The sequence below is a fragment of the Heterodontus francisci genome, chromosome 28 (genome assembly GCF_036365525.1).
Source record: "Heterodontus francisci isolate sHetFra1 chromosome 28, sHetFra1.hap1, whole genome shotgun sequence".
NCBI lineage: Eukaryota > Metazoa > Chordata > Chondrichthyes > Heterodontiformes > Heterodontidae > Heterodontus > Heterodontus francisci.
The window spans coordinates 65,413,299-65,438,338 of record NC_090398.1 but is presented as its reverse complement, the minus strand read 5'-3'; positions in this window follow the sequence as shown (position 1 = coordinate 65,438,338).

The window sequence follows — 25,040 nt, the reverse complement described above, 5'->3', positions numbered from 1 at the left end:
AGTTCCAGAATTTTTTTTCTATTAATTTATTGAATTTTAATTCCACCAGCTGCCGTGGTGGGATTTGAAACGACGTCCCAAAATATTATCTTGGACTTCTGGATTAACAGCTCAGTGACATCACTACACCAACGCATGCCCTTCAACGGAGGGAATGGGTGCTCAGTTCTCAGTTCCTCCTCAGGCTTTCAATCTGTCTCAAACAAAGCAACTCTCTCTCTCTCTCCAACCTTAGCTCCTTCTTCTATTCCCCACCACCACATACACACACACGCACACACACACACAACCACACACAAATTGACCTGAAACGTTAACTCAGGTTCTCTCTCCAGAGATGTTGCCAGACCTGCTGAGTGTTTTCAGCACTTTCTTTCTCCACTTCGCCTTGAATGTTGTTTCCTTATCCACTTTCTGCCAGCTCGCCATATTCCTTGATTATATGAGAGACCAAAAATCCGTCCATCCCGACCTGAAATGTATTCACTGATAGAGATTCCACAACACTATGGGGTGGAGAATTCCAAAGTTTCACAACCCTTTGAGTGAAGTAATTTCTCTTCATCCAACTCCTAAATGATCGCCCCATATCCTGAGACTGTGTCCCCCTGTGTTACATTCCTCGACCAGCGGATACCATCTCTTATTGTCTACCCTATCCAGCTCCTTCAGAATCTTGCATGTTTCAATGAGATTGCCTCTCATTCTCTAAACTCCAGACAATATCGAATCAATATACTCAGCCTCCCTTATTAGGGAAACCCCCTCACACTAAGGTTTACTGAACCTTCGCTGAACCGCCTCCAATTCAAGTATATCCTTTCTTAAATGTTGAGATGATAACTGCACACAGTACTCCAGATGTGGTCTCACAAATAGCCTGCACAATTGTAACAAGACTTCTTTATTCCTTTACTCCAACTCCCTTCTAATAAAGGCTGACATGCCATTTTGCCTTCCTAAATGGTTGCTGTGCCTGCACGCTTAATGTCCGTATTCCTGTACAGGCTCACCCAAGACTGTTTGAACAACAACACTTACAAGTTTCAGGGACGGGTTAGGTACTGAATAATCCGCGCTCTGCTAGACAGTGCACAGTCAGGCACTGACAGTTAGGTTCTCTCCTGATGTCCAGACAAAACTAGGATGGATAAACTCACCTGCACATCTTAGGGGGGAACAATAGCTGTCCCACACACAGCACTGAAGGTGTGCTCTCAGACACAGTAACTGCCCACCTATCCATACATTCCAGGGAAACAGTGCAGGTGAGATACTGCCCCTCCGATCTCCCATCAACTTTCCATCAGCAGAGAGAAAGGCAAGAGTGAGGACAGGAGCAGTCCCAGATTCCAAATGGTACTGCACTTTGAAAAGACAAGCGATGCAGTCTTGCCCCTCACAGATATTGCACCACAGACAGAGACATTATTAATCTCACACTTTGGAAATGTGTCAGAGACTGAGAAATAACAACGTTCCAGATTAACCCTCTCCTGCCTGTTGAGCTGTCTGCAGTCTGGCAGCTGAGGGCAGTTGGTTAATACTCTCAGTGACTGTGTGTATCACTCTGATTGAATTAATCTGATACTTGAGTCATGATGAAAATTTCTAACAAAGTTAACTGTCAGTCACCATAAACTATTGTATTTTCCATGGCAACACCTCTACCAATAAGAGTCCACCTGCCAAGCAATCAGCACTCTCTTCTTACACAGTATAATTTCTTGCTTCTCCTTACATTGGTATTCTTGCGGCTTGTCCTGATGACTGCAAGACGAAAAGCTTCGACAAAATGTCTCTATTTTCAGCAATACTCAAGCTCTGAACAACCAAACGACTAATTTTATCTGCGAATGCTGCCTCATAGATTAACTCCTACACAATCCCAGTAAACACACTGAGACCCTCTTCCCTCCCACCTCTCACCAGGATTGGTTTGAGAAATTTCCCTTCAGGGTCACAGTCGGTAAAAGGTTATTTACATCAGAAGACACTGAGAGAAACTGAGAGAAGGGCTCTATCTAGTTGAATAGTTCTAGATTGTAAAGTCAGTTTCAATTACAAACACTCAGTTGACGGCGGTGAATTCAATTTCAGTCGGAAATTTCGGCGCACACTCCAGTGCCAGTACTGAGGGAGCGTTGCTCTGTCAGTAGTACCGTCTACCAGATCAGATATTAAAATAAGACGCCATCTGCCCTCTCAGGTAGATGTAACAGATCCCATGACATTAGTCTGAAGAAGAGCAGTAGTGGTGATGGGGGGTGGTGTCTCCCCGGTATCCTGAGGCCGAATATTTATCATTCAGCCAACATTACTGCAGCAAATTATCTGGGTTTTGGAATCTGGCTTTTACGGGATCTTGCTGTGCACAAACTGGCTTCCGATTTTCCTACATGACAACAGCGACTACACTTCCCGTATTACTTCATAGGCTGTTGAGCGTTAGGTGACGCACTGAGGTCATGAAGGGCTCTATAGAAATGCAAGTCTTCCTTCACTGCTGACAACGCATCATTCCAGGAATACAAAGTCTGAATTTCAAAGATTTAATATTTAAGTCACGTATACAAAAACCGTGTGCCAACATTATTAACAATATATCAACACTCTTTGCTACTCAAGTCCTTCCCAAAGGAGCTCCCATGGTTTCAGTATGAGGATTATGAGTGGATTGTCATCAATCTGGTTTTAATAGTTGCTCATAGTCTGTGGTCCCTCAGAACCCGAGTCTGAGGGTTCTTGCTCACAGTCTGCAGTATCACTGCAGTCCCCAGTGCAGTCTGGTCCAGCCTGCTTCCTGGCTGTGTGGCCGCACTGGGTTGTGGAATGGACACGTGCACGGATGCAATGTCACCCCGAGAGAGGGCAGAATGCACCAGGTGCACGGTGCCAGTCCCATGTGGCCAGGACTCAGCACTGACCGGTGGGAGAGTTGACTGCAGCAGAGCTGTGACACGACCGAAGCCACGGTCAATATATCCAACCAGCCTTTCCAAACTGGAGGAGACGGTACAGGTTAGAGCCTGAAAGGCGCCTGTTTGAGCCTCGATCAACGATGCCAGGTCGGAGACCACCGGATCCTGGACAGGGGGCATCACAGCGGCGTCCGTGGAGCTCACATAGGCTCCTTGGTGAACTGCAAGGTGGTGAGGTCTTGTGACACAGCATCACCCAGTATGGACACAGACTCCTCCATCCTCTCAGACAGGGTGAGGCAGTTCCTGGACAGGTTGTCCAGTGCCTCCGGCAGTTGATGATGCACTTGGAAGATCCTCATTTTAAAGGATGGGCTGGTGAACTCTCCATCCGTGTGCTCTACGGCAGAGCTGGAAGCTGAGCTTGCCCTTCGGCCATCCATCTCGTGCACTCTCCTTTCCACCATGGCCAGCTTCTGCTCACCATTCCTGAATGATTCACTCTCCGTGCATCCTGACAACTGGACATCTCTTCCACAAGCGAATCCCGTGCTGGTGTTACTGGAATCTTGGAGCTGGTGACAAAGCCTTTTCAGTTCGCTGGTCCCCTTCCATCTCATACACAGCAGGACCCAAGTAATGGCTCTGCCCTGGAACAGAGGGGAGAGGGGCAAGTGTCAGTGTGTGATGGGAAGGTTAGATAGCAGCAAGATGAGGGGGCAGCACAATGTGAGTGCAGGGCACCACAACGTCCACGTGATTGTTTAACAGAAGAGAAAGCTAAGCGAACAAGTTTTGACTTTTTTATTTTTCGTTTGGTTTTCCAGTAGATTTGTTGGGAATCTAGAATAGTGGGAATGGAGGTAAAGGCAGTTGTATGTTCCTCCTGCAGAATGTGGGAGGTAGGGGTCGCCAAGAGTGTCCCTGCTGACTGCATCTGCGGGAAGTGCACCCAACTCCAGCTCCTCGCAGACCGCGTTAGGGAACTGGAGTTGGAGCTGGATGAACTTCGGATCATTCGGGAGGCGGAGGGGATTATTGACAGGAGTTATAAGGAGGCAGTCACACCTCAGGTAAAAGAAGTAGGTAGATGGGTTACCGTCTGGGGAAGGAAAGGGAACCAGCAGGTAGTGCAGGGATCCCCTGTGGCCGTTTCCCTCAACAACAGGTATACCGTTTTGGATACTGTTGGGGGGGACGACTTACCGGGGTAAGCAATGGGGTGCAGGTCTCTGGCACAGAGTCTGTCCCTGTTGCTCAGAAGGGAAAGGGGAAGAGGAGCAGAGCATTAGTCATTGGGGACTCCATAGTTAGGGGAACAGATAGGAGGTTCTGTGGGAACGAGAGAGACTCACGGTTGGTGTGTTGCCTCACAGGTGCCAGGGAACGTGATGTCTCTGATCGTGTTTTTGGGATCCTTAAGGGGAGGGGGAGCACCCCCAAGTCGTGGTCCACATAGGCACCAACGACATAGGTAGGAAGAGAGATGGGGATTTAAGGCAGAATTTAAGGGAGCTAGGGTGGAAGCTTAGAGCGAGAACAACCAGAGTTGTTATCTCTGGGTTGTTGCCCGTGCCACGTGCTAGCGAAGAGAGGAACAGGGAGAGAGAGGAGTTGAACACGTGGTTGCAGGGATGGTGTAGGAGGGAGGGTTTTGGTTTCCTGGATAATTGGGGCTCTTTCTGGAGTAGGTGGGACCTCTACAAACAGGATGGTCTTCACCTGAACCAGAGGGGTACCAATATCCTGGGGGGGAGATTTGTTAGTGCTCTTCGGGGGGGTTTAAACTAAATCAGCAGGGGAATGGGAACCTAAATTGTTGTTCCAGTGTACAGGCTGTTGAGAGTAGTGAGGTAGGGGATAAGGTTACAGGGACGCAAGAGGGCACTGGCAAGCAAGAACTTGGTTTAAAGTGTGTCTATTTCAACGCCAGGAGTATCCGGAATAAGGTGGGTGAGCTTGCAGCATGGGTTGGTACTTGGGATCCTGATGTTGTGGCCATTTCAGAGACATGGGTAGAGCAGGGGCAGGAATGGATGTTGCAGGTTCCGGGATTTAGATGTTTCAGTAAGAACAGAGAAGAGGGTAAAAGAGGGGGGGGGGGGTGTGGCATTGTTAATCAAGGAAAGTATTACAGTGGCAGAAAGGACGTTTGAGGACTCGTCGACTGAGGTAGTATGGGCCGAGGTTAGAAACAGGAGAGGAGAGGTCACCCTGTTGGGAGTTTTCCATAGACCTCCGAATAGTTCCAGAGATGTAGATGAAAGGATAGCGAAGATGATTCTCGACAGGAGCGAGAGTAACAGGGTAGTGGTTATGGGGGAATTTAACTTTCCAAATATTGACTGGAAATACTATAGTTCGAGTACTTCAGATGGGTCTGTTTTTGTCCAGTGTGTGCAGGAGGGTTTTCTGACACAGTATGTGGACAGGCCAACCAGGGGCGATGCCACATTGGATTTGGTACTGGGTAATGAACCCGGCCAGGTGTTCGATTTAGATGTAGGTGAGCACTTTGGCGATAGTGATCACAATTCGGTTAGGTTTACCTTAGCGATGGGCAGGGACAGGTATATACCGCAGGGCAAGAATTATAGCTGGGGGAAAGGAAATTATGACGCGATTAGGCAAGATTTAGGATGTGTAGGATGGGGAAGGAAACTGCAGGGGATGGGCACAAACGAAATGTGGAGCTTATTCAAGGAGCAGCTAATGCGAGTCCTTGATAAGTATGTACCTGTCAGGCAGGGAGGAAGTTGTCGAGCGAGGGAGCCGTGGTTTACTCAAGAAGTTGAAGCGCTTGTCAAGAGGAAGAGGGCGGCTTATGTTAGGATGAGACGTGAAGGCTCAGTTAGGGCGCTTCAGAGTTACAAGCTAGCCAGGAAGGATCTAAAGGGAGGGCTAAGAAGAGCAAGGAGAGGACACGAGAAGTCATTGGCGGATAGGATCAAAGAAAACCCTAAGGCTTTCTATCGGTATATCAGGAATAAAAGAATGATAAGAGTTAGAACAGGGCCAATCAAGGATAGTAGTGGGAAGTTGTGTGCGGAATCAGAGGAGATAGGGGAAGCGTTAAATGAATATTTTTCGTCAGTATTTACAGGAGAGAAAGAAAATGTTGCCGAGGAGATTACTGAGATACAGCCTACTAGGCTAGATGGGATTGAGATTCACAAGGAGGAGGTGTTAGCAATTTTGGAAAGAGTGAAAATAGATAAGTCCCCTGGGCCAGATGGGATTTATCCTAGGATTCTCTGGGAAGCCAGGGAGGAGATTGCAGAGCCGTTGTTGTTGATCTTTATGTCGTCATTGTCGACAGGACTAGTGCTGGAGGGCTGGAGGATAGCAAATGTTGTCCCCTTGTTCAAGAAGGGGAGTAGAGACAGCTCTGGTAATTATAGACCTGTGAGCCTTACTTCGGTTGTGGGTAAAATGTTGGAAAGGGTTATAAGAGATAGGATTTATAATCATCTTGAAAAGAATAAGTTCATTTGCGATAGTCAGCACGGTTTTGTGAAAGGTAGGTCGTGCCTCACAAACCTTATTGAGTTTTTCGAGAAGGTGACCAAACAGGTGGATGAGGGTAAAGCCGTGGATGTGGTGTATATGGATTTCAGTAAGGCGTTTGATAAGGTTCCCCACGGTAGGCTATTGCAGAAAATACGGAAGTATGGGGTTGAAGGTGATTTAGAGCTTTGGATCAGAAATTGGCTAGCTGAAAGAAGACAGAGGGTGGTGGTTGATGGCAAATGTTCATCCTGGAGTTTAGTTACTAGTGGTGTACGGCAAGGTTCTGTTTTGGGGCCACTGCTGTTTGTCATTTTTATAAATGACCTGGATGAGGGTGTGGAAGGGTGGGTTAGTAAATTTGCGGATGACACGAAGGTCGGTGGAGTTGTGGATAGTGTCGAAGGGTGTTGTAGGGTACAGAGGGACATAGATAGGCTGCAGAGCTGGGCTGTGAGATGGCAAATGGAGTTTAATGCGGAGAAGTGTGAGGTGATTCACTTTGGAAGGAGTAACAGCAATGCAGAGTACTGGGCTAATGGGAAGATTCTTGGTAGTGTGGATGAGCAGAGAGATCTTGGTGTCCAGGTACATAAATCCCTGAAATTTGCTACCCAGGTTAATAGGGCTGTTAAGAAGGCATATGGTGTGTTAGCTTTTATTAGTAGGGGGATCGAGATTCGGAGCCACGAGGTCATGATGCAGCTGTACAAAACTCTGGTGAGGCCGCACCTTGAGTATTGCGTGCAGCTCTGGTCACCACATTATAGGAAGGATGTGGAAGCTTTGGAAAGGGTGCAGAGGAGATTTACTAGGATGTTGCCTGGTATGGAAGGAAGGTCTTACGAGGTAAGGCTGAGGGACTTGGGGTTGTTTTCGTTAGAGAGAAGAAGGAGGAGAGGTGACTTAATAGAGACATACAAGATTATCAGAGGGTTAGATAGGGTGGATAGTGAGAGTCTTTTTCCTCGGATGATGATGGCAAACACGAGGGGACATAGCTTTAAGTTGAGGGGTGAAAGATATAGGACAGATGTCAGAGGTAGTTTCTTTACGCAGAGAGTAGTAGGGGCGTGGAACGCCCTGCCTGCAACAGTAGTAGACTCGCCAACTTTAAGGGCATTTAAGTGGTCATTGGATAGACATATGGATGAAAATGGAATAGTGTAGGTCAGATGGTCGGCGCAACATCGAGGGCCGACGGGCCTGTACTGCGCTGTAATGTTCGAATGTTCTAATGTTCTAAAGGATTAGAGAATTAGGTCTTCACCCTGTGTCAACCGGCCTCCAACACTGTCATCCTGCATTCTTCTCCAGCTGCCAAGACATATGATGTCCAGAGCCTCTTGCTCCATCTGGGTGAGTTCCTGAATACAGGTCCCCTTCCTGGGCTTGTGTGCCAGCTTGTCCTATGGAGAGAGTGGGAGGGAGTTAGTCTCTGCTGTCTGAGGCTGTAATCTGAAGAGGTGTTGGGGCAACTCCAGATAAAGGAAGAAAACGTGCATTTTTATAGCACCATTCAGGACTCAAGGTGTCCCGAACAGTCTGGAGCCAATGGAGGACCTTGGAAATCTCGTCTCTGCTGTAATGTAGGAAATGCGGCAGCCAATTTGCCAACAGCGTGGTCCCACTTTGAGATCAATGATCAGATAATGTGTTTCAGTGCAGTTTGTTGAGGGATAAATGTTGGCCAAGGGAACCCAAGTGAACTCTCTTGTTCATCTTCAAAATAGTGCAATGGGATTGTTTATACCAACTGAGAGGACAAGACCAAGGTCTGACATCTTACCTAAAAGGCAACACCAGTGTTAACCTAGATTCTGCTCTCAAGTCTGTGGAATAGGACTGTAATCCACCATCTCTAACTCTAAGGTGACCGACTGTACTATGGCGGATACTAGCAAAGATAAGGGCTTGCATTTATGCAGCAACTTTGAAGACAAAATGACGTTGTAAAATGCTTTATCGCCAATTAAGTACTTTGAAGTGTATACGCTGTTGGAATAGAAGAAAAGCGGCAGTCAATTTGTGCACAGCAAGATCCCAATGACAGCAATGTGATTCTGACCTGATCATCTGCTTTTGTGATGTTGATTGTGGGATTAATATTGGGAAGAATTGTCCCTATGCTCTTCCTCCACATAGTGGCCATAGGATCTTTTACATCCACCTGAGAGGGATGACGGGATCTCTCTTTGTCATTGCATTGGAAGCGTGGCACCTCTGACTGCCTTACAATTGTATGGGGACCCGGTGAGACCGCACCTGGAGTACTGTGTGCAGTTTGGTCTCCGCACCTAAGGAAGGATATACTTCCCTGGAGGTATTTCTGGGTTGGTACCACGGATGAGAGGGTTGCCCTACGGTGAGATACTGAGCAAATTGTGCTCATACTCTAGGCAGTTTAGAAGAATGAGAGGTGGTGGTTCACATTCGTACCAATGGCATAGGTAGAAAAAGGGATGAGGTCCTGTACCAAGAATTTAGGGAGCGAGGTAGCAGATTAAAAAGCAGGACCTCATAGGTTGCAATCTCTGGATTACCCGTGGTGCCATGTGCTACTGAGTATAGGATTAGAAGGATGGAGCAGATGAATGCGTGGCTGAAGTGATGATGCAGGAGGGAGGGCTTTCGCTGGCTGGATCTCCCGGTCTGTTTCCAGCGAAGGTGGGACCTGTACAAGTTGGATGGGCTGCACCTGAACCGGAATGGGGCCAACATCCTTGCTGGGAGATTTGTTAGTGCTGTTTTCTTTTTTTGGGCGGGGGGGGGGGGGGCTGGTAGGCGGTGCTGGCTAAATTAATTTGGCAGGTGATGTGATATAGAGTGGAGGGACAGTAGTGGTGATACAAGTCAAATATAGAAGAGCAATTGAGACAGTCTGGAAGGTAGTGCAAATATAGACCTGGTATGGCCCAAGCGAATAATGCAAGGCTGGATTGCTTCTGTTTTAAAGCAAGGAGTCTTACTAGTAAGGCTGATGAATTGAGGGCGTTGATTAACACATGGGAATATGATATTATTGATATCACTGTGACATGGTTGAGGGAAGGGCAGGACAGGCAGCTCAATATTCCAGGGTATAGAATCTTCAGGCGTGACAGGGGAGGGTGTGAAAGAGGAGGTGACATTGGACTGTTGATCAGGAAGTCAATTACTGCAGTAAGGAAGGATGATATCTTGGAAGGTTCCTCAAAAGCGGAGTGTTAATAACCAGTGGGCACAGATTTAAGCTAAGGGGCAGGAGGTTTAGACGGGATTTGAGGGAAGAAAAATTCACCCAGAGGATGGAGAAATCTGGAAAACACTGATTGAAGGGGTGGTAGAGGCAGGACACCTGACAACATTTAAGCAGTATTTAGATGAGCACTTGAAATGCCATAGCATTAAGGCTACGGGCCAAGTGCTGGAAAATGGGATTAGAATAGGTAAGTGCTTGATGGCTGGCACAGACATGATGGGTCGAACAGCCTGTTTCTGTGCTGTATAAATCTATGATCTCATTGAAACAAAAATAACTCTGAAGGGGTTTGATGAGGCAGACACTGAGAGGGGTTATCCTCCAACTGGGGAATCTAGACACAGGGACACAGCCTCAGCATTAGGGGCCAATCCTGCAGGACTGAAAGGAGGAGAAATGCATTCACTCAGATTGTGTGAAACATTAGAATTCTTCATCTCAGAAGGTTGCAGACGCTTCATTTTTGTGTATTAACAAGACTGTGATTGATACTTTTGTAAACTCTCAGGGAATCGAGGAATATGAGGAGCAGGTGGAAAATGGAGCTTAGGGAGAAGATCAACCGTGATTGTACTGAAGGTTGGAGCAGACTTGAGGGGCCATATGGTCTATCCCTGCTCCTCATGGCCTTAGGCAGCACTTGCTCATTGGTGGATCAAGTTAGTTTGTTGTGCTCAGGTCCTGGAGTGGAACCTGAAATCACAAAGTTGTGACTGAGAGGTCACAGTGTTACCAACAGAGCCGCAGAGCCATGTGCCAGAATGATAGTAGGAAGGAGGGTCTTCAGTTAATGTGGAGAGACTGGAGAAGCTGGGATTGTTCTCCTTAGAGCAGGGGAATATAATGGGAGATTTAATAGAGGTGTTCAAATTGGGCGGGTTTTTGTACAGTAAATAAGGAGAAACTATTTCTCTGCTCCTGTTCAAATCAAGCAGTGAGAGCGTACATGTCACACGTGACTTGTTTAACCCAATCATGTTAAGGACGCACTTCTGACTGTGTCGCACTCCCTGAGCAGTGACCGGGAGTCTTACCCTTGCAGTGCGGGTGATGTCGTTGAACTTCTTGCGGCACTGACCCACTGTCCGGATGATATCAGTCCTGGCATTCACATTGAGGGCCACCTCGTCCCAGGCCTGGCGTAGTGTCTGTCTGGGCATCTTCCTCCCGTCCGAGGGGAAGAAGACATCCTTGCGGGACCTCACCTGCTCCACCAGAATCTCCACTGCTGCATCGCTGAATCTCGGAGCTTTCGCTTCCGACATGTTTGAGGGGCGGAGGCAGCGAAGAAGCAGCGACTGCAGCCGAAGTGAAGGAGGAGAGAGAGGTTTAAAGAGCGCCGGGCCCGCCGGAAATCCCAGCCGCCGGAAATTCCCAACCTTCCAGCTGGGCGAGCAGTCCGTCACTGCACCGCAGGCTGGCTCATTGTCCCAATCCCATACAAAGACAGGCCGCCAGTCAAAGTGATTCCTGCCAATGAGAGGAGCTTTCAACAGTCCCGCCCGATATCCACCCGTAGTCAAAATGTTCCCTGGCTCTGACAGCAGCGGTGCTGCTCCATAAAGAGCTGTGTTAAAGCAGCACACACACAGTTTGAAATGCAACCCCCACCTCTTATTTAATGTTGAATTCCTTGCTTTAACATTTGCAGCACATCACACAGACAGTATTCTGTCAGTATTCTGTTCAGTACAAACTTGCTGACTGATTTATTTGAACAGGAGATAAATACACCATACACAGATTGTAAATAGGTGATTAATTCTGCATCTGTCAGTATCTGGTTTTGTGTGTGAATGTGCTATGAATTTTCTCTCTGTCACTATCTGGGACTATGTGTGAATGCGGCATTAATTCTGACTCACATCAAAACAGAAGGTGCTGGAAATACTCAGCAGGTCTGGGAACATCTGTGGAGCGAACAACGGAGTTAATGTTTCAGGTTTGCGACTTTTCATCAGAACTGTTAAAGGTTAGAAATGTAACAGGCTATGAACAAGTGAAAAGTGGGCGGGGTGGAGGTGCAGAAGAACACAAGGGAAGGTGTGTGAGAGGGCTGAGGGCAGGAGAGAATAAATGATAAACAGGTCATGGAACAAAGACAAAGGGAGTGTCAGTAGTTTTACTAAAAGACAAAGCATTATTCTGGAGAGAGTGTTAATGACAGAATAATGAAAAGATCTGTCCAAATGCAGAAATCTGCAAGAAAAAGTTTAATGCAGGCCCATGGTTAAAATAAAATACAAAAGACAGTCATACACTGAAGTTTTTGAACTCAATGTTGAATCTAGAAGGCTGCAGAGGGACATTCTGTCCCTGTCACCCTCTGGTACTGTGAGTGCATATGGGATTAATTCTGTCTGTCACTCCCTTGTACATTTTGTGAATGTGGGATTAATTCTGCATCTGTTTCGCTTTGGTACAGTGTGTGAGAATGGAGTTAAGTCTGTCTCTGTCAGATTCTCTTACGGTATATGAGTGGGGGATTAATTCTTCAGCTACCTCGCTTCGATACAGTCTATGAGTTTGGGATGAATTCTGTATCTGTCAGATTCTGTTCCTGTGTATGTGTGCAGGATTAATTCCGTCTCTGTCATTCTCAGTTCCTTTGTCTGAGTGTGGGATTCACTCTCTTTCTGACAGTTCCAGATACTGTGTGTGAGTGTGAGATCAGGTGTATTTCTATCACTGTCTGGTGCAGTGTGAGTGTGGGATTCACTCTGTGTCTGTTTCGCTCTGATCCTGTGTGTGTGTGTAGGATTAATGCAGTCTCTGTCATTCTCAGTTCCTTTGTCTGAATGTGGGATTCACTCTCTTTCTGACAGTTCCAGATACTGTGTGTGAGTGTGAGATCAGGTGTATTTCTATCACTGTCTGGTGCAGTGTGAGTGTGGGATTCACTCTGTGTCTGTTTCTCTCTGATCCTGTGTGTGTGTGTGTAGTATTAATTCAGTCTCTGTCATTCTCAGTTCCTTTGTCAGAATGTGGGATTCACTCTCTTTATGACAGTTCCAGATACTGTGTGTGAGTGTGGGATCAGTTGTGCGCAGTGTGAGTGTGGGATTCACTCTGTGTCTGTCACTCTCTGATCCTGTGTGTGTGAGAGGGATTAATTCTGTATCTGTCACTCTCTGGACATTGTCTGTCTGAAACTTCCTGATACTATGTATCAGGGACGGAGACACTCTCTATCTGTAAGTCTCTGCTACAGATTGTGAGTGTGGGATTCATTTGACCCTCTCCGGTACTGTGTGTGATGTAATCATTCTATATTTCGTCAGTCTCTGGTATTCTATGTTATTATAGGGTACATAATGTATCTGTCAGTCCCCGATACAATATGGTTTTGGGATTCGTTCTGCATCGATCTGACTATGTTAATGTATATGATTGTGGGATTCATTCTGTACTTGTCTGTTGTGGTATTGTGTGTGCATGGGAATTATTCTGTCTCTCTTTGCCTCTGATATTGTAAGTTTGTGTTTAATTCTGCACTTGATACAATATGTCAGTGTAGCATATTTTTTGGCTCTTGTTGTTTGTAACAATCTCTGGTATAACGGGTAACTCAGAGTAATATGCAGAGACCCAGACTAATGTTTGCGGACATGGGATCAAATCCCACCACAGCAGGTGGTAAATACTGCGCAATCTCGGGAGTATTTGTATTTTCTCAGCTCAGTAAATGTTATACACTCTGAGGCTGGCGCTCCTGAAGCTCAGGTTGCTCCGCTCAAACAGCGAACTTTTGATGGGAGGTTCAATGGTGAGGTTGATATTCAGGAAGGGTTTACATGCTTTCTATAAGGAGAAAAGGTTTCCCCTGGCAGGTGGATCAGTAACAATAGAATTACGGTATTAAAACATGGTTACAGTATTGAAGGAGGCCATTCAGCCCGTGGAACCAGTGCCCGCTCTCTACAAGAGCACGTCAGCTAATCCCACTCCCCTGCCTTTTCCTTGTAACCCTGCATTTTTTTGTCTTCAGATAATGATCCAATTTCACTTTAAAAACCACGATTGGATCTGCCTCCACCACAATCTCAGGCAGTGTATTCCAGATCCCAACCACTCACTGGACAGGAAAAGTTTCCCTTTTCCCTCATGTCACCTCTGGCAGTTTTGCCAATCACTGTAAATCGGTGCCCTCTGGTTTTTGACACTTCTCCCAATGAGAACAGTTTCTCCCTATCTGCTCTGTCCAGATCCCTCATGATTTTGAACACCTCTATTGACTCTCCTCCCAGCCTTCTCTTCTCGAAGGAGAACAGACCCAGCTTCTCCAATCTATCAACGGATCAGTCCAAATGCAATACTTTAATACTTCAATACTGACTTAATTGGCTGCAAAGCACTTTGGAACATTCTGAGGTCTTGACTGGCGCTACATCAATGCCAGTGTTTCTCTGGTTTCAAAGTTTATCCATGTGTCCCCTTGCACCCAGGTTTATTGGGAAGACTGAAACGATTGTTTTTGATGGACGCTCCAAACTCCATTCCCCAGCTACCAACTCCATTCCTCTCCCTGACAAATGTCTGTTGTGTGCAACCTTGGTGTCATATTTGACCCTGAGATGAGCTTCCGACCACACATCACTAAGACTGTCCACTTCCACCTCCATAACATCACCTGACATTGTCCCTGTCTCAGCTCATCTGTTACTGAAACCCTCATTCATGCCTTCATTATCTCTCGACTTGACAATTCAACACACTCCTGGCTGCTCTCCCACATTCTACTCTTCCCAAACTTGATGTCATCCCAAACTCTGCTGACCATGTCCTAACCTCACAGCGAGTCCAGTTTATCCCTCACCCCGTGCTCTCTGAACTTCCCTGGCACCCGGTCAAGCAACACCTAGATTGCAAAATTCTCATCTTTGTTTTCAAATCCTTCCATGTCCCCTCACCCCCTCCCTATCTCTGTAACCTCCTCCAGACCGGACAATGCTTATCCTCCTCTTCAAATCCCTCCATGTCCCCTCACCCCCTCCCTATCTCTGTAACCTCCTCCAGCCAGGAGAATTCTTATCCTCCTCTTCAAATCCCTCCATGTCCCCTCACCCCCAGCCTATCTCTGTAACCTCCTCCAGCCCGGGCAATTCTTATCCTCCTCTTCTAATCCCTCCATGTCCCATCACCCCCTCCCTATCTCTGTAACCTCCTCCAGCCCGGACAATTCATATCCTCCTCTTCTAATCCCTCCATGTCCCATCACCCCCTCCCTATCTCTGTAACCTCCTCCAGCCCGGACAATTCTTATCCTCCTCTTCTAATCCCTCCATGTCCCCTCACCGCCTCCCTATCTCTGTAACCTCCTCCAGCCAGGAGAATTCTTATCCTCCTGATCAAATCCTTCCATGTCCCTTCTCCCCCTCCCTATCTCTGCATCCTCCTCCAGCCGGACAATTCTTATCCTCCTCTTCAAATCCCTCCATGACCCTTCACGCCCTCCCTATCTCGGCAAACTTCTCCAGCCGGACAATTCTTATCCTCCTGTTCAAATCCCTCCATGTGCCCTCGCCCCCTACGCATCTCTGTAACCTCCTCCAGCCACGACAATTCTTATCCTCCTGTTCAAATCCCTCCATGTCCCCTCACCCCCTCCCTATCTCTATAACCACCTCCAGCTGAGACAATTCTTATCCTCCTGTTCAAAACCCTCCATGTGCCCTCGCCCCCTACTCATCTCTGTAACCTCCTCCAGCCCAGACAATTCTTATCCTTTTCAAATCCTTCCATGTGCCCTCACCCGCTCCCTATCTCTGCAATCTCCTCCAGCCCGGACAATTCTTATCCTCCTGATCAAATCCCTCCATGAATCCTCGCCCCCTCCCCATCTCTGTGACCTCCTCCAGGCAGCACAATTCTTATTCTCCTCTTCCAATCCCTCCATGTCCCCCTCGCCCCCTCCCTATCTCTGTAACCTGCTCCAGCCTGGACAATTCTTATCCTCCTGTTCAAATCCCTCCATGTCCCCACGCCCCCTCCCTATCTCTGTAACCTCCTCCAGCCCGGACAATTCTTATCCTCCTCTTCAAATCCCTCCATGTGCCCTCGCCCCCTGCCCATTTTCTGTTACCTCCTCCAGCCAGGGCAATTCTTATCCTCCTGATCAAATCGCTCCATGGATCCTCGCCCCCCTCCCTATCTCTGTAACCTCCTCCAGCCAGGACAATTCTTGTCCTCCTGATCAAATCCCTCCATGGATCCTCGCCCCCTCCCTATCTCTGTAACCTCCTCCAGCCAGGACAATTCTTGTCCTCCTGATCAAATCCCTTCATGGATCCTCGCCCCCCTCCCTATCTCTGTAACCTCCTCCAGCCAGGACAATTCTTGTCCTCCTGATCAAATCCCTCCATGGATCCTCGCCCCCTCTCTATCTCTGTAACCTCCTCCAGCCAGGACAATTCTTGTCCTCCTGATCAAATCCCTCCATGGATCCTCGCCCCCTCTCTATCTCTGTAACCTCCCACAGGCTGGACAATTCGTATCCTCCTCTTCCAATCCCTTCATGTCCCCTCGCCCCCTCCCTATCTCTGTTTCCTCGTCCAGCCAGGACAATTATTAACCTCCTCTTCAAATCCCTCCATGTCCCCTCGCCCCCTCCCTATCTCTGTTTCCTCGTCCAGCCAGGACAATTCTTAACCTCCTCTTCCAAACCCTTCATGTCCCCTCGCCCCCTCCCTATCTCTGTAAATTCCTCCAGCCAGGACGATTATTTTCCTCCTGTTCAAATCCCTCCATGTCCCGTTGCCCCCTCCCTATCTCTGCAACCTCCTCCAGCCCGGACAATTCTCATCCTCCTGTTCAAATCCCTCCATTAAACCCTCACCCCCTCCCTATCTCTGCAACCTCCTCCAGCCCGGACAATTCTTATCCTCCTGTTCAAATCCATCCATGTCACCTTGCCCCCTCCCTATCTCTGCAACCTCCTCCAGCCAGGACAATTCCTTTCCTCCTGTTCAAATCCCTCCATGTCCCCTCACCCCCTCCCTATCTCTGCAACCTCCTCCAGCACGGACAATTCTCATCATCCTGTTCAAATCCCTCCATGAACCCTCACCCCCTCCCTATCTCTGTCACCTCCTCCAGCCCGGACAATTCTTATCCTCCTTTTCCAAACTCTCCATGTCACCTCACCCCCTCCCTATCTCTTTAACCTCCTCCAACCCGGACAATTTTCATCCGCCTGATCAACTCCCTCCATGTCCCCTCGCCCCCTCCCTATCTCTGTAACCTCCTCCAGCCAGGACAATTCCTTTCCTCCTGTTCAAATCCCTCTTTGTCCCCTCACCCCCTCCCTATCTCTGCAACCTCCTCCAGCACGGACAATTCTCATCCTCCTGTTCAAATCCCTCCATGAACCCTCACCCCCTCCCTATCTCTGTCACCTCCTCCAGCCTGGACAATTCTTATCCTCCTTTTCTAAACTCTCCATGTCCCCTCACCCCCTCCCTATCTCTTTAACCTCCTCCAACCCGGACAATTTTCATCCGCCTGATCAACTCCCTCCATGTCCCCTCGCCCCCTCCCTATCTCTGGAATCTCCTACAACCCAGACAATTTTCATCCACCTGATCAACTCCCTCCATGTCCCCTCGCCCCCTCCCTATCTCTGTAATCTCCTCCAACCCAGACAATTTTGATCCGCCTGATCAACTCCCTCCATGTCCCCTCGCCCCCTCCCTATCTCTGTAATCTCCTCCAACCCAGACAATTCTTATCCTCCTTATCAAACCCCTCCATGTCCCCTCGGCCCCTCCCTATCTCTGTAACCTCCTCCAACCCAGACAATTCTTATCCTCCTTATCAAACCCCTCCATGTCCCCTCGGCCCCTCCCTATCTCTGTAACCTCCTCCAGCCAGGACAATTATTTTCCTCCTGTTCAAATCCCTCCATGTCCCGTTGCCCCCTCCCTATCTCTGCAACCTCCTCCAACCCAGACAATTCTTATTCGCCTGATCAACTCCCTCCATGTCCCCTCACACCCTCCCTATCTCTGTTAGCTAATCCAGCCCGGACAATTCTCATCCTCCTTATCAAACCTCTCCATGTCCCCTCGCCCCCCTCCCTATTCCTGAAAGCTCCTCCAGCCCTTGCAATCCACATCCTCCTGTTCAAATTAATCTCTCCATGGCCCCTTGCTCCTCTCCCAATCTCATAACCAGCTACAGAATCTACGAATCTCATACTCCTGTTCAAATCCTTCCATGACACCTCGCCCCCTCCCTATCTCTGTAACCTCCTCCAGACCCGACGATTCTCATCCTCATTTTCAAATCCCTCCATGGCTCCTCTCCCCCTCCCTATCTCATATCCTCCTCCAGCCCGACAACCCCTCGACAGATCTGCGCTCCTCTAATTCTGACCTCTTGACCATTCCCCAATTTTATTTTCTCCACCTTTAACAGACTCCTTCAAACCTACGTTAGATTTTTAGATTTAGAGATACAGCACTGAAAGAGGCCCTTCGGCCCTCCGAGTCTGTGCCAACCATTAACCACCCATTTATACTAATCCGACACTAATCCCATATTCCTATCACATCCTCACCTGTCCCTGTTAAACCTACAAGCTGTTGATCACCTGTCCCTAATATCTCCTTATGTTACTGACTGCTATATATAGTGTTATAGTAACCACTCTGAAGCGCTTGGGGATATTTTATTATGTTGGAGACTCTAGGTAAATGCAAATTTTATGTTGTTGTTAAACCTGTTCAGTGCGCGTGCGTGATGTAGCTCCACCGCCCCCCACCCCGCCTCAGCTGATGAATGAAGGGAAACGCGCATGCGTGCTGCCCACAGAGGCAGCAGCAGCTGCAGAGGGTTTGAAACAGTGGCGAATTGAGAAATCACGCTCCCTGGGGGGAATGGACCAAATTGCAGCCTCCTTCCAGCAGCACATGGCGCTGGGAGGGTGTGTTCACAATGGCTCAGGTCAGCATCGAGGCCGGGGCAAGTTCTGGAGGGGAGGTGGGGCTGAATTGGAAGAGGCAGAGTGGAGCAAGAAATGGGCCCGGAGCAGAGAGTGAGCGGGGCTGGGGGAAGGGGATTCTCATGCTGTGTGTGTGCGTTAGTGTGTTTCTGTGTCTGTCTGAGCGTGTCTGTGTGCATGTGTGGCTAAACGAGTCAGCATAAAATTTGAGATGGAATACAATATGGAGAAGTGTGAGGTTATCCACTTTGGAGGAAAAAGAGAATTGAAGAATATTTTTTAAATGGTCAGACGTTGGGAAGTGTTGAATTATAAAGGGAATTTTTCATGAGACAATGCAAGCCAACATGCAGGTATTACAAGCAATTAAGGTACATGGTTTGTTGGCGTTTATTGAAAGAGGATTTGAGTAGAGGAGTAAAGATACCTTACTGCAGTTACATAGAGCCTTGGTGAGAGCGCACCTGCAGTATTGTGTGCAGTTTTGGTCTCCTCATAGCCGCTAAGCGCATTGCACTGTTGAACTACAAGAAAGCCCCCAGCGACTTAACATCCGCAGCACTTAAAACAGCCAGAAGTACTGCACAAAGAACAGCTAGGCGTTGCGCAAACGACTACTGGCAACACCTATGCAGTCATATTCAGCTGGCCTCAGACACCGGAAACCTCAGAGGAATGTATGATGGCATGAAGAGAGCTCTTGGTCCAACCATCAAGTAGATCGCCCCCCTCAAATCTAAATCGGGGGACATAATCACTGACCAACGCAAACAGATGGACCGCTGGGTTGAGCACTACCTAGAACTGTACTCCAGGGAGAATGCTGTCACTGAGACTGCCCTCAATGCAGCCCAGCCTCTACCAGTCATGGATGAGCTGGACATACCGCCAAACAAATCGGAACTCAGTGATGCCATTGATTCTCTAGCCAGCGGAAAAAGCCCCTGGGAAGGACAGCATTACCCCTGAAATAATCAAGAGTGCCAAGCCTGCTATACTCTCAGCACTACATGAACTGCTATGCCTGTGATGGGACGATGGAGCAGTACCCCAGGACATGCGCGATGCCAACATCATCACCCTCTATGAAAACAAAGGTGACCGCGGTGACTGCAACAACTACCGTGAAATCTCCCTGCTCAGCATAGTGGGGAAAGTCTTTGCTCGAGTCGCTCTGAACAGGCTCCAGAAGCTGGCCGAGCACGTCTACCCTGAGGCACAGTGTGGCTTTCGTGCAGAGAGATCGACCATTGACATGCTGTTCTCCCTTCGTCAGATACAGGAGAAATGCTGTGAACAACAGATGCCCCTCTACATTGCTTTCATTGATCTCACCAAAGCCTTTGACTTCGTCAGCAGACGTGGTCTCTTCAGACTACTAGAAAAGATCGGATGTCCACCAAAGCTACTAAGTATCATCACCTCATTCCATGACAATATGAAAGGCACAATTCAACATGGTGGCTCCTCATCAGAGCCCTTTCCTATCCTGAGTGGTGTGAAACAGGGCTGTGTTCTCGCACCCACACTTTTTGGGATTTTCTTCTCCCTGCTGCTTTCACATGCGTTCAAATCCTCAGAAGAAGGAATTTTCCTCCACACAAGATCAGGGGGCAGGTTGTTCAACCTTGCCCGTCTAAGAGCGAAGTCCAAAGTACGGAAAGTCCTCATCAGAGAACTCCTCTTTGCTGACGATGCTGCTTTAACATCTCACACTGAAGAGTGCCTGCAGAGTCTTATCGACAGGTTTGCGTCTGCCTGCAATGAATTTGGCATAACCATCAGCCTCAAGAAAACGAACATCATGGGGCAGGACGTCAGAAATGCTCCATCCATCAATATTGGCGACCACGCTCTGGAAGTGGTTCAAGAGTTCACCTACCTAGGCTCAACTATCTCTAGATGCAGAAATCAACAAGCGCATGGGTAAGGCTTCCACTGCTATGTCCAGACTGGCCAAGAGAGTGTGGGAACATGGCGCACTGACACGGAACACAAAAGTCCGAGTGCATCAGGCCTGTGTCCTCAGTACCTTGCTTTACGGCAGCGAGGCCTGGACAACGTATGCCAGCCAAGAGCGACGTCTCAATTCATTCCATCTTCGCTGCCTTCGGAGAATACTTGGCAGCAGGTGGCAGGACTGTATCTCCAACACAGAAGTCCTTGAAGCAGCCAACACCCCCAGCTTATACACACTACTGAGTCAGCGGCGCTTGAGATGGCTTGGCCATGTGAGCCGCATGGAAGATGGCAGGATCCCCAAAGACACATTGTACAGCGAGCTCGCCACTGGTATCAGACCCACCGGCCGTCCATGTCTCCGCTATAAAGACGTCTGCAAACGCGACATGAAATCGTGTGACATTGATCACAAGTCGTGGTAGTCAGTTGCCAGCATTCGCCAGAACTGGCGGGCAGCCATAAAGACAGGGCTAAATTGTGGCGAGTCGAAGAGACTTAGTAGTTGGCAGGAAAAAAGACAGAGGCGCAAGGGGAGAGCCAACTGTGCAACAGCCCCGACAAACAAATTTCTCTGCAGCACCTGTGGAAGAGCCTGTCACTCCAGAATTGGCCTTTATAGCCACTCCAGGCACTGCTTCACAAACCACTGACCACCTCCAGGCGCATATCCATTGTCTCTCGAGACAAGGAGGCCCAAAAGAAAAAGAAAAAAGAAATGTAAAAAAGTATACTTGCCATAGATGGAGTGTAAATGAAGGTTCCCCAAGCGAAATCCTGGGATGGAGGGATTTCCCTATGAGGAGAGATCAAATAGACTGGGCCTGCATTGACTTGGGTTTAGAAGAATGCGAGGTGATCTCATTCAAACATACACAATTCTTACAGGGCTCGACAGGTTGAGGCAGGAAGGATGTTTCCCCTGATTGGGAATCTAGAACCAGGGGACACAGTCTCAGAATAAGGAGCAGGCTATTTAGGATTGCGTTGAGGAGGAATTTCTTCACTCAGAGGCTGGTGAATCTTTGGAATTCTCTACCCCAGAGGGCTGTGGAGACTCAGTCATTGTGTATGTTCAAGACGGAGATTGATAGATTTTTACATATTAAAACATCAAGGATTCCAGGGATAGTGCAGGAAAATGGTGTTGAAGTAGATCAACCATGATCTCATTGAATGGTGGAGAGGCCTCAAAGGGCTGAATGGCCTACTCCTGTTCCTAGTTCTTATGTTCTTGTGCTGTGGTCAGGGTAAGGGGAAACAAAACTGTGCTGCTGTACTGCAGTGCTGTCCAACACTGACACTTTGTATCACTGGGTTCCCACTGTGGAAATGACAATGATGAAACTGTAAAGTTCTAACCCTCACCTGTTCTTGTCTTACAAGGAATACTTCTCCTTTGTGCAGGAACCAGAATAGATGTGATGTTTCCCAGTACCAAGGAATCGTGCAGCCCAGCTCCTTCTAACAAGCAGTAGGTACGTGATCATTCCCAGAGTGTAAAGACACAGACAGCTCACCAGTTCCACTGTCAGGGACACCAGAAGGAATCAGTCTCACACTGATCCCATGAGCCAGACACACATTTTCAACCCCAACAAGGTAAACAGAGCTCGAAAAATAGACATTGTATCCAGTTCAATCTAATTCAGTAATGCTGACAGGTAGAGACATGAATCCCAGGTCAACTATCAGATTGAAACAGAGTCATGGAGTCATTTGCAGCACAGAGGAGGCTATTCGGCCCATTGACTGCATGTTTACTCTCCACAAAGCAATGCAGTCAGTCCCACTCCCCGGCTCGATCCGCATAGCCCTGCAAGTCTATTTCTCTCAGGTGACCATCCAACATCCTACTGAAGTCAGTGATTGTCTCCGCTTCCACCTCCCTTGTGGGCAGTGAGTTCCAGGTCATTACCACCCCCTGTGTAAAACAGTGTTTCCTCATATTCCCCCTGAATCTCTGGTCAAAAACATTCAATCTGTGTAACCTAGTCCTTGTACTATTTGTTAATGGGAACAGTTTTTCCCTTTCTAGCTTCCCTGTTAAAATCCTGTACACTTCTGTTAAATCTCCCCTCAATCTCCTTTGTTCTGAGGAGAACAAGCCCAGCTTTTCCAACCTTACCTTGTAACTAAAATCCTCCATTCCTGAAACCGTTCTGGTAAATCTCCTCTGCACCCTCTCAAGGACCCTCCCATCCATGCTGAGGTATGGTGACCAGATCTGGACAGAGTACTCCAGTTGGGGTCTAACCAGAGCTTTATAAAGGTTCAGTATAACTTCCCTGCATTTGTACTCAATGCCTCTGTTTAGAAAGCCCAAGATCCCATATGCTTTACTATCCACTCTCTCAATATGTCCTGCCAGTTACAAAGATCTCTGCACTTGCACCCTCAGGTCCCTCTATTCCTGCAAACTCTTTCGAACTGTGCCAATAATTATATATTGCCTCTGCCAATTCCTTCTGCCATAATGCATCACCTCACACTTGTCAGTATTAAATTCCATCTGCCATCTCTCTGCCCATTCTACTAGCCTGTCTATGTCCTGTTGCAGGTGGTTCACATCATCCTCTCTGTGTTCCTCACCTCCATGTTTGGTGCTGTCAACAAATTTTGAAATAGGCTCTGCGCAGGCTGAGCTACAAATTAAATATTAGATAGATCTGACACACTGTCTCCGATTGAGAGGTATAGAATTCATTCCAGGAAGGTGCCATTGGACTCAGATAAAAAAATAACCCTTAACCTGTGTATCAGCAGAAACAATATTCATCTCAATCGTACAACCTCACAATCAGCTTGGATGCAAGTCCAAAATTCTGTGCAGTATCAGATTGAGTGATGCTGTAAAATAGTGAAACCCCGAGGGACAACTTTGATCACAGTTCAATAATCATCCACATTATGCAGCTGCAAGATGTAGTATCAATTGTTTTTGGCCCAGAGCTACACATTACATCCCATTTCAAACTGAAAGATACAGTGTCAATTCCATCACTGTAGATTGAGCTCCAGGATACAAGCCAGTCTAAAAACCTCATGCACTATCATTAGTGCTGTAAAGGTTGGGTTAAAATTACGTATCACTGGTGTGTTTACAGGAGATTGAGTCAATAGTAGTTAAATACATGTTCATATTAGTCATAATTTAAATTAAATGTGAAGTAAATACCTACTGAGGTATTAATGTTAAATATATTCGAGAGACCAAAGTGAGATACAGATGAAATACATCTGACAAAAGAGCAGCAGATGTACAAACACTCCCCGTAGCCCTGCAAGTCTATTTCTCTCAGGTGACCATCAGGGAATGACAGATCCCTCATTCGAACAGTACCACAGACTAATAGGTAAAGACTGAATGCCACACTCACACTCTACTGAGATAGACAAAATGAACAGCACATTCACACACAGTACCAGAGACTGAAAAGTACAGAATTAATCCCAATTGTACCCAAAAACAGATTCTGACAGAGAATGAATTTATCTCTCTCTCTCTCTCTCACTGAAAACACACACACACACATTCAGATGCAGTATGACAGACTTACAGATAAAGAAGATAGTGCCCAGCAACATCAAACAACATAGACTGACAAATACTGAATGAATTCCACATTCGCAAACAATACCAGACACTGAGAAATACAGAATTAAACTCAAACTTATACACAGTAACAGAGAATGACACAGACAGCATTAATCACTCACTCATACTTTAGTACAAACTGACACAGGCGGAAAAAATTCCAACACACAGAAACAGTACCAGTGACTGAGAGATACAGAATGAACCTCACATTCACAAACAGTAGGAGAGACAGACAGGGAAAGAATCCAACACTCTCATCGAGTAATGAACAGAGAATGAGTCCAAGACACACATAAGCGCACACACACAGACATACGCTTTACCATAGATAGACAGATACAGATTGAATTTGACACACACAGTAGCAGAGACTGGTATATATATAAATATAAAACAGATGCCATGCGCACATACTGTAACACAGACTGACAGTAACAATATTAATCCCACACATGTATCTAATAGCAGAGACTGACAGATGCAGGTAAAATAAAAATACCCACACAGGCACAGATATTGTGTGATACAGAATTAATCTCTCATTCATATTGTATCAGAGTGTCAGAGGCAGAATGAATATCAGACTTACAAACTGCAGCAGGGACTGATAGATCAGAATCAATTTCTCTCACAAAAAGATACAATAGCAGAGACAGTCAGATACAAAATGAATCCGGATTCCCATTGAGTGGCAGATACAGATTGAAACACTCACTAACATACTATAGCAGAGCAGAGTGAATACAGAATAAATTCCACTCACAGAAAATAACAGAGAGAGATCCAGAACTAATTTCACACTCACACACAGTAAAAGATTATGAGAGATAGAGACTTAGAACCGAACCACATAATGTGCGAGAGAATGAC